Source organism: Saccopteryx leptura, chromosome 3 (assembly GCF_036850995.1).
Source record: "Saccopteryx leptura isolate mSacLep1 chromosome 3, mSacLep1_pri_phased_curated, whole genome shotgun sequence".
NCBI lineage: Eukaryota > Metazoa > Chordata > Mammalia > Chiroptera > Emballonuridae > Saccopteryx > Saccopteryx leptura.
In genome coordinates, this window is record NC_089505.1 from 213,869,756 (window position 1) to 213,888,582 (window position 18,827).

At 42.2% G+C, this 18,827-nt stretch overlaps 1 protein-coding gene across 5 annotated transcripts in view; it reads left to right on the forward strand.

Moving 5' to 3' along the window:
- The first annotated feature begins 467 nt into the window (after nt 1-467).
- Nucleotides 468-18,827, forward strand: part of IL1R1 (interleukin 1 receptor type 1) — a 135,724-nt gene continuing 117,364 nt past the window's right edge. For 3 of the 5 annotated variants that reach the window (XM_066377492.1, XM_066377491.1, XM_066377495.1), the window contains exon 1: nt 2,820-3,290. The gene's annotated coding sequence lies outside the window, so the exon portion shown is untranslated. Of the gene's footprint in view, nt 613-710; nt 865-2,818; nt 3,291-18,827 lie in introns of those variants that run through there. The other 2 variants (XM_066377493.1, XM_066377497.1) reach the window with 2 other exon arrangements.

Sequence of the window (18,827 nt, forward strand, 5' to 3'; positions counted from 1 at the left end):
CACATGTATTCCAATCACTTTAAAGATATTCTTAAATACAAGTTAATTGTGAATGTGTAAGCTTTTCCCTGAAATATTCCAGGATATACATAAATTATTTCTGACTCTTTAAATGAAAATACAGATGTTCTGGAGATTGGCAAAGACCATGTTATTGATAAATCCAGGTCATAATGATATCTTCTGATAATTTTAATAGTTACTCTGGGCTTGGCCTAGTAAATTCTGTGCTCTAGCATTCATAAACAACCCTGGGGTTTGGGAGATTTTTCTTTAACTTCTGGTATTGAATTTTTCTTGCCAGCTATGACTGTTTTCCCTGAACTCTGTGGGGGAACTAAGCAATTGCAAAATCCCAGTGTGTGTGGATGTGTGCATGTGTTCGTGTGTGTGTTCACACATGTTAACTCAATAGCACAGATTCCTGACATTTTTCTCCTCACTGAGAAGCAGAAAAGAGGGAGGGAGAAAAAATAGTCTTGAGTGGAAAAGAGAGTCAGAAAAATCCTTGAAATGACATCTCTCCTTTCTGCTAGGATCTGAAAAGATAATAAGCTAAACTGATTTTTAAACTGGGTCACAAAGTTCCATTTTGGGAAGCAAATAAGTATGGTAAGTTAAGCCCTTAGATCATGTTCACAGTCTACCTATCTACTTGATAATAAGTTTCTTGGGGCCATGGCTTGGTGTTCCTGTTTTTTTTTCCAAAGAGCCCAGAGGAAGGTCTTGTGCCCAGTGGGAGGACAGAAGCATTTCTTGAATAAGATATTCATCCTTCAGGTGCAGCAACCCGGGAAGATGCTATTGTGTTTGAGTGTAACAGCCATCTGGGAACTCACGAGCAGGCATTTATTTGTCTAAACGGTACAAACCACTGCTGACTACTACTTCTCCTTACTGGCCTCATCTTGCCCACACAAATCCTCCTTTGTTTTCTCTCTTTATTTCTGGGAAGAAAGATTTAAAGGGCAAAAGAAAAGGAAGAGGAACAGCCAGAGGAGGATAGGGAAGGGAGATGGGAGAAGGAGAAGAGAGGGAAGAGCCAGTGGCAGACCAGCTGCTTGTGCAGAGGAAAAGGAGCTTCGACTCCTTCGCCCAAGCTGTCCCTCCATCTGGCTTCCCAGCTGCCTCTGCTCTCTGCGGCAGGGGCTTGTGCATGTCAGGACACTCTTGGTTGCAGTAATCAAAAGCTCAACTCCACTGACCTGGTTTAGAAACACCAAAGAGGACATATTGGCTCTCGTCATTGAACATTCCAGAGATAATCTGGGTTGAATCAGCTTCTAGCATGTTCTCTGGAAAACCTCCTCTGTGTGTGGGCTTCATCATCAGATGTGTTTTTCTCTTTGTCTTAAGAGGGGTGCCCATGACAGCTTCTTGAAGGGGTGCTTCCCAGCACTGTTGAGCAGAAGCACTAAGTGTTGGTCAGGCTGGGCCAGCCCTATCCTCTCACTCTGCCCAGAAGTATGCCATGTACTGCCTGGCTTTGCTCAGGGTGTGCCCATCTTTGAGGTCGTTGGAAGGGAGGATGGGATGACCTCTGCTGGTTCAGAACAGTGGGAACAGAACATGGTTCAGATCAGTTGGGGGTGGTGTTCATCTCCACAATGGAGGAAAGGTAAAGAGTTTTCCCCAGTCTTTGAGGGGCTTCTCAGCTATTTCTGTGAGATTGTCTTTAGTGGACTATTGGGTCATCAGATGGACTAGACCTGAACATTCACACACAGACAGGTTAACATCAGTAAAACCATTACAGGAATGTCACCTTAAACTTCAAGAGCCATCTGGTTATCCTTAATGTTTTTGAAATTCCTGTCCATGGCTAAAGGGGAACATTTTGTCACTCAGTTAAAGCTCATTAATCTACCTATTATAGTCAGGAAATTGTACTGTCCCTGAGTACATATGCCCTGTTCTCAGATAAATAACATTGATCCCATGTAAAACTTGAAGAGCAGTGCCAGACTGGGTTCTTTCATTACTGACTAACAGATTTTGGGGGGAAAGTACCTTCTTTTTCTATGCTCAGTTTCTTTATCTGTAAAATGGGTCCAAAGAATTTAAATTTCCTAGAAAACTGAATGGCTAGTACATGCTCACTCTTGCTGTCTTTGTTATTATCACAGAGAGAAGGCACAGGTTTGGAGCAAGGAGACACAGTCAGGATGATGCAGGGAGTCTACCTGAGTGAATGGTGGTGAAGACTGGGAGTAGCAGGAGGAGAAAAGAAGGGGGAATGTGTGAGTGTGGGTGAGGGTCACATTCAAGAGGATAAGGAGAGAGGGGCAGGACGTTGGCTGCAGAGCATGTGCAGGCAAAGGTTTGAGCAGTGTCTTCTGGTGTCAGTGAGTGGCTCATCCAGATTGGTGCAGGGGCTTTTGTTTCAAGGGCGCTGGGGACAAGGTAGGAAGGTGGGTGGAGGCCAGCTGATGGAGGGCTTGCATGCCAGAGCAGGAGGTGTGGCTGTATTCCCTGTTGTGCTGCAGATTTTAGAGTAGCACTCTGGTAAGCTGTGTAGTGTTGAGAATATGAATTTGAATGCGGGACACAGGAGTGGCCATCGGCCCTGGATGGGTTACGCTGTCTCAGGGCACATGGCTTGGTGGTGAGCACATCATGAAGAGGTCCCATGCTGGAAACCTGGAAAACACTGGATTAAGGATCCTGTAGCATCATGTCTGTGGATGCTGTTGTAAGAAGGATTGGGAAGTCAGCAGGAGAAGGAGAGGGCCTGAGACCCCAGGCTCAGATGATGGGGACATATCACAGGCTAGACATGTCGGGAAGTGTTGTAGAGTTTTAATGTGAAGTCACATGAGCAGAGAGAGGCAGGACCTTGCGAAACGCTGGACGTGAGACCACAGTGCAGAGTGCGGTATTTTCTAAGGTTCTGGCTCGTTTTCTGAATGATTTTGGCTGTCTGCCTGGCTCTGAGTTTCCTCCTTCCAGTTCCCCACGTGTCCCTGCTGAGGGCTGGAGCCCACACAGGCTCGGATACAGGCGTCTCTCAGAGCCCACTTTTTTCTTTCAGCTTTAGCACAGTTGGGTCGTCTGACAGGATGTGAGGTGTCACTTCCACGCTGCAGGAACCAGATCCATAGCTCTTCTGAAAACGAAAGAAGAATTAGCCACTCTATCCAAGGCTGACTTCAAAATGCGTGTTTGTTTTTCATAACCAGTATCAGCTCAGGGGGCTCCACTTGTGGGCAGAACCCTGTGGGCCTGCGCTGAGAACGACCACCTCCCGCGAGGCCCGCCATTCCCAAGTCTCCAAGTGATGAAGAAAGAAGGTAAGATGATGAAATGCACTTCATGTTTTTGTTCCTGTACTTTTTCCTCCTTTTTGTTTACTTGTACAGGGATGAAATGTTTAGGTGGAACAAACAGAATCTGATGAAACTGATAATGTTACATTGTTTGTTGAAACAAGATTTGAAGATTTTCTGGGAGTTTCCTGGCTCTGTAGACATATTTAACATTAAAGTATGTCTGGGAGCCATAGTAAAAAAAAAACTATGATATGGCTGTTTTAGTCTCTGGAAGGTTAACCATGCAATATATGGGAAATATATTTTATTACCCTCTACTACTTATAAACCATAAATAGTTTTGTGATTTTTGGTAGATTGTGAGGTTTAATTGCAGGGTGTTATAATAAAGTCTTTTTATTTGTCCCTGATGTTACAATTAAGATTTATTTGATCACTTTCCATTAAGCTTCTACAGATTCAAGGGATATAATCTGACTCAATATTTGACTGAAGGCATTGCATTATTATAAACAGACCCACTGGGTGCATTTAAAATGATAATGTATTGTGTCAGCAAGACTTGTATGTGTTTCCTTCAATAAGGGCTTAAAATGAAACCTTAGAAGCAGGAGCATATTTTTTTCAGAGGCTTTACAGATGTGAGACCTATCGCTACAAGAAAGGCTGTGCACTCTCCTAAGCGGTGATAAACATTGCCCTGTATTTTTTATTGGACACCCTTGACCTCTTGTCTGTCAGCACTGTTGTTGTGTGAATGAACAAGAAATTGGGACACAATCTGGCGGAGTCAAGAAAGGAAATAAGAAAACAAAAAGGAGAACAAAATGATGTTTAACGTTCAACTTAATCAAACTTAAAACTCGGTTCTTGTGTAAAATGGCAGTTTGTACTGTGACTACGAGGGTGGGAAGAGATGGATGTGGGAGGAGTTGTTTTGAAGGATATAGCTAATGAACAGCAGGTTTGGGAAAACAAAGTGTTTGTTCCCAGGTGATTAGAGACCATGTGTTGTGGAGTCTGAGTGTGTTCTCTATAAATTGTCAATCTGTTGGATAAAGAAAGAGGACAGTGCTGCTCAAAGGAGCAGAAAACACTTCTTGAGATGAATTTGACCTTCTTGATAGTGATGATGAATCTAAAAAAGATACTAATGGCCTTTCTCAAATCACTTGCAGTTGTTAATCTTGTAGCCCACACACACTTTGGGCACCTGCCTGTTAGCTTACATGGAAGAAAAATTTGACAGGTGTGGTTAAGGACTGGCTAAGACCACTTCTAAAACATATGCTTAAAATTATACACGAAAAGCACATATTCACTGTCAAAAATAAAACTAAAAGAAAATACATATAGATAAATTAAAAGGTGAAAGATAAAAACCTATTATTATACAACATTGTGGTAAGACATTTATATAATTTACAAAGTTATCCCCCCGATGAGTTTAGTACTCACCTGGCAAATGAAACTACATATTATAAACAATTGAATGTTAACTGTAATTGAGAAAAAATTTTTTTTGACAGAGACAGAGAGAGAGTCAGAGAGAGGGATAGATAAGGACAGACAGACAGGAAGGGAGAGAGATGAGAAGCATCAATTATTAGTTTTTCATTGCGGCACCTTAGTTGTTCATTGATTGCTTTCTCATATGTGCCTTGACAGGGGGGCTACAGCAGACTGAGTAACCCCTTGCTCAAGCCAGCAACCTTGGCCTCAAGCTGGTGAGCTTTTTGCTCAAACCAGATGAGCCCGTGCTCAAGCTGGCGACCTTGGGATCTCGAACCTGGGTCCTTAGTGTCCCACTCTGACGCTCTATCCACTGCACCACTGCCTGGTCAGGCTAATTGAAATATTTTTAAAAATGCAAAACCCCTATCAATTTGAGATAAACACTGTTAACATTTTGGTGGGTGTGCTTTTTTCTTTCAACATATGTACATTTGGAGAAAATTTTGTACTTGTACTGTGCTTGTTATTTCCCTCTCAGAAATTATTGTCAACATCTTGCCATGTGAACCAATTTTTTTTTTCTATAGAAGCTTCTAAATCCCATTATACAGATGATTTGTTCACTCTTGTTGGAATATATTTCATTGTTTTCTATTATTAATATTACTAAGACTAACATCTTTGTAGTGAAAACTTCTTATCAATCACTTCCGGATTCTTTCATTAGGACCATTTAACAGAGATGGAATTGTGGGGTGAAAAGGCACGAGTATGCTTGAAGCTCTTGATACTTGCTACTAAATTAATTTAGGAAAATGCTATTAATTTATAGTCCCTCCAGTGCTGTATGAATACCATTTTCCAACATATTGGGTTTTAACATTAAAAGAAGAGTACTAATCTGGGCCCTGGCCGGTTGGCTCAGTGGTAGAATGTCGGCCTGGCGTGCAAAAGTCCTGGGTTTGATTCCTGGCCAGGGCACACAGGAGAAGCGCCCATCTGCTTCTCCACCCCTCGCCCTCTCCTTCCTCTCTGTCTCTCTCTTCCCCTCCCGCAGCGGAGGCTCCATTGGAGCAGAGATGGCCCGGGCGCTGGGGATGGCTCCTTGGCCTCTGCCCCAGGCGCTAGAGTGGCTCTGGTTGCAACAGAGCGACGCCCCGGAGGGGCAGAGCATCGCCCCCTGGCGGGCAGAGCTTCGCCCCTGGTGGGCGTGCCGGGTGGATCCCGGTCAGGCGCATGCGAGAGTCTGTCTGACTGTCTCTCCCCGTTTCCAGCTCCAGAAAAATACAAAAAAAAAAAAAAAAAAAAAAAAAAGGAGAGTACTAATCTGATAACTGGCAAGGCTACTTTGTTGTCTTAATTTGCTTCAAGGAAACCATTTGTGAAACCTTCAGGTTTCTTATTCTACCTCCTGTGGGTTCAGTTTCTTGTCTTTTTGGCTACTTATTAACGAAACAAACATCTCTTATAGTAATTTAGGACAACCTAATTTCTCAGCCCTTTGACCTCATTTAATGTTGCTCAGCCAAGTCTGCTGAGTGTGAGTGAATTTGATGCTTTTGATCTGATTTTTTACCATTTGAACAACCAAGGGAAAATCCCAGTATTTATAATTTTTATCTCATTTTTAATCTTTAAAATTTAGAGATAAGAACTGACTTTCTACCTCACCACAGGGCTGCACTGGGATCATAAGGAGACAAGATAGAGGGAAGTTCTTCGAATAAAAAAAATGTAAAAATACGAAACAGTACTATGGTTATGATTGTTACTATGAAGTTTATTTTTATTCTGACTTTATAAAGCATGTAGTGTTTGGGGAGCTGGATGCTGATACTTTGGCAAAGTCTTCTAATCCTGCGCTTGGAAAGCTGTGAGTGCACTAGAGTGGGTTTCTCCATTCATAGATTCAGTGGCAGTATTTGGTGCCTGCTGGCAATGCATGGACATACTTCAGATTAAACATGGTTTTTACTTGGCTGCTTCTTTGTCTTGCTTGTTGTATGCAAGGACAACACTCTATCCTTCTTCTGTTGCATTGTCATTGCCCACTTGCTTGGCTCTGACCCCTAGTGAGAGCTCCTTGAAGGCAAGGGCTGGTTTTATGTGCGTTTCTCTCTCCAGAGCCTGGTTTTGTGTCTGACACCCTGTGGGGGCTCAATAAATGTTTCTTTTTTCTTCTTCTTTTTATTCAGCGAGGCGGGGAAGGCAGAGACAGACTCCTGCATGCGCCCCGACCAGGATCCAGCCAGCAAGCCCACTATGGGTGATGCTCTGCCCATCTGGGGCGTTGCTTTGTTGCTTAGCAACAGAACTCTTCTTAGTGTCTGAAGTGGAGACCATGGAGTCATCCTTAGTGCCAGGGGCCAACCTGCTCCAATTGAGCCATGGCTGCAGGAAGGGAAGAGAGAGAGAGAGAGAGAGAGAGAGAGAGAGAGAGAAGCAAGAGGGGGAGGGATTGAGGAGCAGACAAGGACTTCTTCTCTGTGCCCTGACCAGGAATCAACCCAGGACATCCACATGCCAGGCTGATGCTCTACCACTGAGCCAACCAGCCAGGGCCAATAAATGTTTCTTGAATGAGGCAACCGAAGAGAGCTAGAAACATTGTTACCTGATATTGTAAAGACAGGAACATCCCAAAAAGGGATTACAGAAAATTTGTAAAAAAAAAATGGAGCTTTTTAAGCGGGCAAATAGATGATTTTGTTTGTTTAGTTTAGTTTAGATTGGCTTTCATTTTTATTGAGTGAATCTTTAAAGCTCTTAATAAATATTAGGCAAATGCATATAAGCATGAGTAGAAGCAGGATAATGGAGAGCACAGCTTTGGTAAGTGCAAGTGAATACGGAGTTTCACTCTGATCCTCTGTTTCATGTTAGGCTGTTACAGTGAGGACCAAAATGATATTTAGCAATGGTTTAAATTTGGTACTGAATAGAAAATCATGATGGCTAATGATAGAGTACCCACCACTATGTGTGAGACCTGGTTCTGAGTGCCTCATAGAGGAGGTAGTCATTATTATCGCCTGCTTTTGCAGATTAAGTAAGTGAAGCACAATTGATTTGCCTGAGTTATACCAGTAGTTGGTGCACAGCTGGAATTTTTTACATCAACAGTTTTATTCTGGAGTCCATGCATTGGTGAGGGTAGGACTGACCAATGAAGAAGGACAACTTTCTGGGTAGTGTACTGTGCAGATATATGGTTTTGGGAAGGCTGATGACGTTCATGTTCATTTGGGTATATGGTCACCATTTATTGCATTCCCACTAAGGAAACGCACTGTTCTGGGTTCTTTACACCCCTTATTTCTAATATTTCTCACAAACTTACAAGATTGGTATCATTATTGCAGCTTAGGGCTAAACCACTTGAGACTCTGAGAGATTCAGTAAGTGGCCCGAAGGTGGCAGCTAGGGCTAAAAGAACCTAGCCTGCGGGCCAAATTGATGTGGACAGCTGAGCGCTGATGTTCTTGGTTCTTCCATCCAAAGGTGCCGAGCGGTCATTTGTGCTGCATTTGGAGGTGCTGAGTCTGGAAACCCAACCACATCAGACCCTTACTTGGGGGTTAGGGGAGAGGCGTCGAACCTCAGTCATCCTAAATTTCGTGGACCAGTGTGAATGGCTCCTGGGATTGATTTTCAGAGCAGATGCTCACTGGCAGGACCATCCAATTTATCATATCAATCCAGACATGCTAAATGTTTGAAATACATGGGGACATTTTCCTAATAAGTCTTATCTTGATTCCCCAGTTCTGTGCCAAGGAAGTTTTAAGACTTTTTCCAAGGGCCTAAGTGGTATATATGTTTGCTAGCTTGGGAGCAGAGGCCCAAATTTGTTTTATTCTGGGAACTTATTTATCTTCTCTTTGCTTATTTATTCCAGTTATGAAGGTAAGTGTATAATTTATATTGGTATTTTATGTATTTTTCTCTTAAACTTTTCAGTAAGATTTTGGAATTAAAATTATTTTAAAATAGATGACATATGGTATATTTACTTTTGAATAGATATCACACAATTTTTTTTTATTTTTATTGAGAGGCAGGAGGCTGAGATACAGACTTCCATATGTGCCCCGACTGGTATCCACCTGGCAAGCCCCCTACCAGGTGATGTTCTGCCCATCTGGGGCTGCTGTTCCGTTGCTTAGCAACTGAACTGTTTTAGCACCTGAGGCAAGGTCATAGGGCCATCCTTAGTACCTGGGGCCAACTTGATCGAATCATTTGAGCCATGGCTGCAGGAAGGGAAGAGAAAGAGAGAGAGAGAGAGAGAAAGAAAGAAGGAGGAGGGGTGGAGAAGCAGATGATCACTTCTCTTGTGTGCCCTGACCAGGAATCAAACCCAGGACTTTAACACTCTGGACTGACGCTCTACCACTGAGTCAACTGGCTGTGGCTGATATCACACAATTTAAAGGGCTATTCAGTGAGTCTCTCTCTTTCTTTTTCCCAGCCATCTCTTTTCCTCCTTCTTACTAATGGGTAACGGTTATTAACATTTTCTTTATTTCTTTCCACCTCTTTCATCCTGTGTTAGTCAAGGTTTCCCAGAGACACAGGACCAGTAGGATACATGTATCTCTCTAGAAAGGAATTTTTATAAGCTATTGGCTCATATGTTTTTAGAGGATAAGAAATCCTATGATGGGCCATTGCAGGCCATAGATCCAAGAAACCTAGTGCTTGGGAGCCAGAGAGCCATTGGTGGGCATTCCAGTCCTTCTCTGAAGGCCTAAGAACCAAGGGCACCAGGGAGAGAAGACAATATCTTAGCTCAGGCAGTCAGACAGAGTGATTCCAATCTTCCTTTGCTTTCTCACTCTACTTAGTCCACGAGCAGACTAGATGATGTCTGCCCACATCAGGAGGACCATCTGCTTTATTAGGTCCACCAATTCAGATACTAATTTCTTTCAGAGACTCTCTCAGACACACCCAGACACAGTGTTTAACCAGCTCTCAGGGCATCCATGACCCAGTCAACTTGATGCAGCAAATTAACCATGACACACACTAATATTACTTTGTTTCATTTCTGTATCTAACAAGTGATATTCTTAACCTTTTGGGAGACTCTTTTATAATTTACAGTTTTTTCACTATTACAACCAACGTTTCAATGAAAAATAGCCTTGCCCACATCATTTCGTAGAAGTGTAAGCAAGTGTGTTGGCTAAATTTCTAGAGGTTGAGTTGCCAGGTCAAAGGCTATATGTATTTGTGGTTTTGATATTTATTTAAAAATTGTCCACCCACTACCCATCAGGCATGTGCAAAGGAATGTTTCCTTATGTGTTTGTCAACACGTTATGCTAGCTAGCTGGTTTTTATTAAACTCTGGTGGTCTTATGGGAAGAAGAGATGAACTCAGTATGTTTTTCAAATTTTCATATCACTTGTTATGATGGAGGTTTTTTTATTAAACCTTTTTAAGAGAAGTTTTAGGTTCACAGCAAGATTGAGGGGAAGCACAGAGAATTCTAATGTACTACCTAACCCCACACATATAAAAACTCCCCTGTGATTGATACAGCTGCCTCCTTAGAATGGTACATTTGTTACAATTGATGACTCTGCAGGGACTGACTCATTATTATCACCCGAAGTCCATGGTGTCCGTTAGGGTTCACTGGTGGTGAACATTCTTGGGGTCTGGACAAATGTGTAATAACATGGATCCATCATTGTAGTGTCATACGGAGTACTTTCATAGCCCTAAAGTCCTCTGTGCTTAACCTATTTATCCCTCACCACCTCAACACCAGGGAGCCACTGATCTTTTTACTGTCTCTACAGCTTTGTCTTCCAGAATATCATGTACAGTGGTCCCTCTTCCATTGCGGGCGTTAGGTTCCAGAACCCTCTGTGATAGGCCAAATATGAAGTAGTGACCTTATATTTATTTTATTATTTACAGATATTTTAAAGCTTTATAACCCTCCCCCACTCTTATAAACCTTTCCTACACTGTTATTAACCTTTCCCACACTCTTATAAACACTTTCTACACTTCAAACCTATGTAAAATCCTGCAATATAGTGTAAAATCTGATACAAAATTAGATATATACAATTTAAAAATCCGTGATGCAGTGAGACCTCGAAAAATGAACTGTGATATGGCGAGGGATGACTGTAGTTAGAATCATACAGTAAGTAGCCTTTCAGATTGACTTATTTTATTTAGTAATATGCGTTTAAATTTCCTTTCAGTTTTTTTTAAATTTTTCATTGCTTAATAGCTCATTTCTTTTTAGTGTTGAATAATACTCTACTCTCTGGACAAACCACTCTCTGCCTACTGAAAGATATCTTGCTTGAAATTATGAAGTTTTGGAAATTATGAATAAAATTTCTATAAATACCCATGTGCAAGTTTTGGTGTGGCTATAAGTTTTCAGCTCTTTTGCTAAAATACCAGAGAGTGGGATGGCTGGACCCTAGAGTAAGGAGTGTGCCTGGTTTTGTTAGGAGCAGTCATGCTGTCTTCCACAGTGGCCGTAGAGTTTTGGTTTTCTGTTAGAAATGAATAAGAGGTCCAGTTGTTCCAGACCCTTGTCATTATCTGTCACTTGTCTGTGTTCTGAATTTTGGCTATTTAAATAGATGTGCAGTGGTATTGAGATTATTTTAAAAACATTTATGATTGTAACTTTTGGTTCATTTAACAATTGTTTAATCCCTCCCTGGCTGTGTGGCCAGCTTTCAGAAGCCACAGTGGGGAATGCAGATCTGGCTGCTGTCTGCAGGGGTCACAAGAAATAGCCATGCAGCGGCATGAGTAGCACCCGTAATGATAAGCACTATGAGCCTGGTGATAGGGTGTACTGGTAGGGGAGGGGTGAGGTCTGAAGCAGACAGGCTTAGGGAAGAGGGGACAGCAGCAACTGAGCTGTGTTGGAGGATTAGAAAAAGGGCATGCACATGGCAGTGCAGTGAGAAGGAAGAAGATTCTAGGTGAGCTGAGAGACAGAGGCGGGGGCCAGATCACTATGAGCATTTGCACTAATGGCAAGGACTTTGAATTTTCTTCTAAATTTCAGGTAGCTTCAGTCACAGGCTGGGAAGACAGTGCTGGAATCTAAAGTCCTACTTCATAGACCATAAATGCCAATGACCTGATGTCAAGGAGGCACAGCTCCCATGCACAAGCACTGGGGGATGTCATTGTAATTACTGGAAAAGGTTGTGTCAGGAGTGATATCTGTTTTAAATCTTGCACCTAGGACACAGCACACCCTCTTGTCCCACCCTAAATTCCTATGTTTGTGACAAGTGATGAAAACTTCCCTAAATATGGCATTGGAGACACTCTATGTCTCCCAGAAATAAGACATAGTTTATAAAGGGCTCTCTCATTCATAATCTTATGCAGTAATAAATGCACTGATCATCCAGACAACTTGTTATGGAATATTCAGTCTGGGCTAAGCCTTATGCTGGTGCTCCAGGTAGTGAGAGGAAGAGATAAAGCAAGGGAAATGACAAAGATGAAGGAAATATGACGCAGCTTACAGTCTAGTTTTGTGACAGAATCAAATGTCAGCAATGCAAAAGAATGCAGGAAGGGTACAGTGGAGAGGGCTAGGTCACTTATGTGTTCCCAGTGAGAGCTCTGGCCTTGCAGTGTGGGGGCACATGCAAATCCGCCTCAGGGACCTGTGTGGTGTTGGGGAGACCTTTGGGGCTGTAACTTCTCTTATATCCTTCTCTGCAGGTGTGAGAAGGGTTATCCTCTAACTTTAGAGCTGAAGGAACAGGATCTTTATTCCAGACCACTGAATAGACAAGGGAGGAGTTGGCACTGGTCTCTGGACTCCAAAGCCATGGCTCTCTTTGCTCCACAATAGAGCAGAATTACTAAGCCTGATTGTCTGGGGAAGGCCCTCAGGAGAAGATCTCTGTCTGCTCTGCATCCTCTTCTCTCTGCCCCTCTGGTCCCACTGTTCTGGAGCTGCTTTGTTCACCAGTCTACAGCATGGGTAGAGCCCCACAGGAAGTGTGTGACCTGGACCACAACCTTGGGTGCCCGAGGATGAGGCTCTGAGCCAAGAGATACTTCCATATTGTGAAGAAACACAGGGGACCCAGACACAGCACTCAGGCCTATCACTGTGACGGAACTAGTCATTTGCAGAGTTGAGTGGGGATTAGTGTGTGTGTGAGTGTGAGTGTGAGTGTGTATATGTGTGGTGTTCCTAAGATGAATGCTTTGGGACCCAGTAGATGTGTTAAGGCATGCAGGTTTCCATGGATGTAGAAACATCTGGGCAGAAAGTGGGAAGGCTTCCAGGTCATTTAACACCCCAGGGAGCTTTGCCTCTTGGTCCAGAGAAAAGAGGACAGGGTTTGCTTCTGAGACAAAGAGACTCTGCGGTGAATTTTAGGTGCTCAACCCAGACAGAATTGCTCTAGGGAACACAGCATGGGTGATAATGATAAGCAAAAGAGGCCTCCAAAGGAATATTTACAGGAGAAAAGTCCTGAAATATATTTATAAAGCTTGAAATGTCTGACTAAGCGGTGGCGCAGTGGATAGAGCATCAGACTGGGATGAGGAGGACCCCGGTTCGAGACTCCAAGGTCACCAGCTTGAGTGCAGGCTCATCTGGTTTGAGCAAGGCTCACCAGTTTGAGCCCAAGGTTGCTGGCTCGAGCAAGGGGTCACTCAGTTTGCTGTAGCCCCCCCCCCCCCCCCGTCAAGGCACATATGAGAAATCGATCAATGAACAACTAAGGTGTCGCAACAAAAAACTGATGATTGATGCTCCTCATCTCTCTGCGTTTCTGTCTGTCCCTATCTATCCCTCTTTCTGACTCTCGATCTCTGTTTAAAAACAAACAAACAAAAAAAAACTTGAAATGTGGCTGTGCTAATCATAATTAAAATAAATATTTTAGGATTTACAGGTTTTTAGGCTTTTATTTTTTTTTATTTATTTTTTTTGTATTTTTCTGAAGCTGGAAACGGGGAGGCCGTGAGACAGACTCCCGCATGTGCCCAACTGGGATCAATCCAGCATGCCCACCAGGGGGTGATGCTCTGCCCATCTTGGGGCGTCGCTCTGCTGCAATCAGAGCCATTCTAGTGCCTGAGGCAGAGGCCACAGAGCCATCCTCAATGCCCGGGCAAACTTTGCTCCAATGGAGCCCTGGCTGCGGGAGGGGAAGAGAGAGGAAGGAGAGGGGGAGGGGTAGAGAAGCAGATGGGCACTTCTCCTGTGTGCCTTGGCCGGGAATCGAACCCGGAACTCCCCTCACGCCAGGCTGACGCTCTACCACTGAGCCAACCGGCCAGGGCCAGGTAGTTAGGCTTTTAGTTTTCCTATATCTGTTTAGTCTGTCCATGACTATGGTATGACTAGCATTAAAGACTAGGATTTCAGTAAAAATTTTGCAACTTTGGTGTCTGAAGCCAATCGCCAAATCAAAGAATGAATGAAGGATGACATTGGTATAGAACTAGGTGACAGCATGCTTGTGTCTTTTGTGGAAGTTTGCCTCTTTTTAAAATAATTTTAATAATTTAATAATTTGTGAATACACTTATAAGTTATGCTCTGCTTTTTTTCTAAACATGCTGAACCTCTTGGCAACGAGGCCTTTTTTAGCTGAGACTAGCAGTGTTGCTTTTAGTGACTCAAGCCCCTCAGTCATTTATGCCAGCAACATATTCAAACATGAGCCACAAAACCAACATATTCTAAAGCCATGAGTTAGCTCCCCTAAAGACTGATGTAGGTTCCCTGATTCTATGCTCAGAGTTAGTGAGAGGGTAGAACTTGATGGAAAATCCTGGAAAGACTTTTCTTAGCTCTTTTATCACTTGCAATTTTATTTGCTAGTCCCTCTGTCTCTCCACTGGGCTGATCAACAGCTCTTCTATCTTGGAGGTACCAATAGCGCCAGGCCTGCCTGCCCAGGCACCAGCAGTCGTCCAGCTCCTCCCGGCAACATCTGGGCACTTTTCATACATTGCCTATGTTCCTTACACAGGCTTTAGCATTACAAATTGTCCCAAAAGAAACTGAGGTCCAGAGATAGCAGGCGGTTTCTTACGATTAGGTAGTAAACAACTAAGAGTCAGGATTTGACATGGGTCGGCTGGACTCTCACACCTGTTTTCATGTCATTGTGCTGAAAGAAGGGGACTGGAGGAAAGGTCGCAATAGAACTATTTTATGGGATAGTTCTATTGAAGATGTAATTGGAGCAGTCAGGTGTGTATGAGTGCTAGGGTTTTTCAGAGTTTGTTCTTATGAAGACACCAATAAGGCTCCCTTCCATGACCTCTGATAGGAGTGCATCATTCCAATAGGCACATGTTATCTGTGAGCTAGTTTTTTAAAAAACGTATTATGTACAAGGGTTAATTTCCAGCCTCTGAAATGGCAAATAGACAATATTTAAGCTAAATCAATGCAACTGAAATATATAAATTCAAGTATAATAAGGACCTGATAGATATTTCTCTGAAATGATTAAACAGACCCTGCCTGAAGTAGGTAAGAGAAACCTGGTGTCACAAATAGTATAACCTGTTTGTTAAAAAATAATCCATATGTCAAAAATATAAGAGAGAAGTGTTGACAAAGGTATGGAAAAAACTAAATCCTTGTTACTATTGGTGGGAATGTAAATTATACAGTGACAAGAAAAACAGTATGGAGGTTTCCCCCAAAACTATAAGAGTACTACCATACGACCCAGCCACTCACTTCTGGGTATTTATCTGAAGGACATGAAAATAGGATCTCGAAAAGAGTTCTCCACACGCATGTTTATTGTAGCATTATTCACCATAGCCAAGGTACGGAAACAACCTGTGTTCCATACTATATATCTAAGATGGATAGAACATGAAGGCATTAAGCTAAGTGAAATAAGCTAGACAGAGAAAGACAAACAATATCGCTTATATGTAGAAGCTGAACTCAGAAAAACAAAGGGTAGAGTGGTATTAGCAGGAGCTTGGTGGAGGTGGAGGGTGGTGAAATGGAGAGATGTTGGCCAAAGAATACAGACTTACAGTTATAAGATGGACAAGTTTGGGGATCTAATGTACAGCATAGTGATTACAGTTAATGATACTGCATATATGCTTGAAAGTTGCAGAGAGTAGATCTTAAAATAAATGCTAATTCTGTGACATGATAGAGGTGTTAGCTAATGCTACGGTATTAAAATATATAAATATATCAAATCAACACATGGATACTTTAGATTTATACAATGTTATATGTCAACTATACTTTAATAAAGCTGAAAACAATACAACTAAACAGAAAGAGGATAATCTGTAAAACTATTAGCAAAGATTCACAGGATTTCTTTTTGGGAGGGAAACTGTACAATTTATAGTCAGTGGTGAGAGAATGTGTACTTAGACTTAGTTGACTTCAAAAACCTGTGTGAGCTATTCATGACTACCTCTTTAAATAAATCTTCCCCAAGGTCTAAACATTTCTCTAGATTAGTTCAGTGGATGACTGAGTTGACTCATATAGAGAAGGGGGAGGTTGCATGTTTACTATTATAATAACATGAAAAATTACACCCAACACCAATTACCATGCTTGAATATTTATCATCAACCTCAAATTCTGAGATTTACTTAACTGCAAGATCAGAGTTCTAAACTTTTTTTTAACCTGGTTGAAATTTTAAAGAAATTTTGTAAGGTAATGTGACATAGTATATAGAAATTAGGTTCATAGACAAGTAAAAAATGCTGGTGGGGATGGAGTGGTGAGGACAGGCACTTTGTTTCATCTGGAACTGATGTACAGATCATAAACCATCATTCCAGGCAAACCTGCTGTGTGTAGATGAGCCCTTGAAGCCAAACTCTGCATTCGCCTGGTCCCAGTCTGCTGTGGCAACATGGGAAGGGGTGTCAACTGTGTTAGTGAACCCACTCAAGGACATACAAACAAATCAAACCTTGCTGAATATATGTTCACCCTCTGTGATAAACAGCTGTCAGTCCTGGCCAAATATTGGAATCACCCAAGGAGCCTTAAAAAAAAAAAAAAAAGAACTGACCCCCTCCCCATACACTACTACTCCTGAGCTTTTGATGTGATTGGTTTGGGATGGAGCCTGGGCACAGGGATTTTTAAAAACTCACCAGGAAATTAGACTGTGCAACTGGTAGAAGGTGGGTTGAAAAACCACTGACCCAGGAAGTAGACAGCTATAAATTCAGCATGTTATGGATGTAAACAAGAAACTGGCTGAACCAGGCTGTCCTGAGTGATTGCCAAATCCAGCCTGCCAGAGGCATGTAGGTCTATTTCCCAGAACACCTTATCTCCATGATTTAGCAAAGGCTCTCTGTCGTGTCAGTGTGGTCTGAATTTTCTAAGACACAGTGAGTATCAATACAGTTAACTCTTGAACATGCAGGGATTACGGGCACTGATCTGTGCACAGCTGAAAATGCATGTATAATTTTTGACTGCCCCACAAGCTTAACTTCTAACAGCCTACTATTGACTGTTTACCAATAAAATAAACAGTCAATTAACACATATTTTGTATGTCATATGTGACATAGACTATATTCTTGCAATAAAGTAAACTAGAGAACAGAAACTGTGATTAAGAAAATCATAAGCAAGAGGAAATACATTTATAGTATTTATTGAAAAAAAATCCATGCATAAGTGGACTTGTGCAGTTCACACTTGCATTGTTCAAAGGTCACCTGTTAATGTACCAGTTCATTCATTTAGCACAGATTTAAAGATCTGATTTGTTCAAGCTAAAGGGGAAGAGTCTACTTTTCAGCATGGGGCTGTGTAGCAGGGAAGAGAAGAACTCAAACAATGCAAGGTGATGGTTGCCAGTGCTCTCTGGAGGGGGAGGTGAAGCACAAAGGTTGGAGAGGAGATAGGAGGGTGAGAAGACCCTAGAATACATTCTGGAAGGGGTGTTAAGGATTTAGAGTGGCCTTGGAAGGATGAGAAGGAGGGAGCTGAGCCTGAGGAGGAAAAAGGTCAATTTTCTGGGTAGCCTTTTTCTAGGAGAGGCTGTGATGAGGAGCTGTAAAGAGAATTGGGGTGTCATTTGATCCAAGCCAAGAAGCATCAAGTGCCAGGTGGGAAATATTTTAAAAAGTAGGCTTGAGAGACACTAACATGGATTTGGAATGTGAGATCCAGTGACCAGGGCTTTATCTAGGAGCCAGTGGGGAGCCTTGCCTGGCACGTTTTAACAGCCATGATTGAAGCATGGGATAGATTGGGGCTTGCCTAGCACTTTTCATCCGGTTCATCTGCATCATTTAGAAGACAAGTGTGTTTGGTACAACCATCTGGTTTGACAGGGTGGGAAAGAAGCTTGTGTGGGTTGCACATGTCAGTTTTCATTGACAAGGTGGGTGTATTGCATTTGAGGTGGTTCTAACTTTTCCCAATGGCTGCCTTATTCATCTCTCCTTTTCTCTAAACTCTACCACTTGTCCCTCCCCAGTCCTCCTGAGGAAGACATTTAAGAGCTTTCCCCCTCATCCTACACAAATATTTTTGTCTGGATTAGTAACAGTGAAATTCTGAATGTAAAAATATTGTGTGGCCAGCCATTAAAAGATTTGATAATTGGCATAGTATTTAAAAATCTTGGCCACATGGACTCTTCAGTGAATATGTTAACTGTTTTTCTTTCTTTTTTTCAAAATAACAGAAACAAAATTTAAAAATCAGCCAGGTTTTGGCACAACTGACCAACACACTTTGGTAAACAATGTTTCTGGATTAATTTTAATGCATCTCAATGCTCTTCAGTGAATATTATTTACAAGAAAGTCTGTAAGTGCTGGTAGTAAACCAGCCTGAAAGGGGAGTAGACAGAGATCAGTTTCCCTGGACTTGAGATCACTCTGTCTCAGTCTGATTTTCTGATTTTAAAGTACAGAAAATATTTATTAAGTGCTTTGCACTGAGTTAGACATGTTAGAGGATACAAAAAAAAAAAAAAGGCTTTTGTCCCCAAACCTCTTGGGTTTGCTTTTTCTCTGTTGGAAGATGTGCGTGAACACATGGCAGCGGGCCTTCCATACTTGGTCCCAGTGTTTGCTTTAGG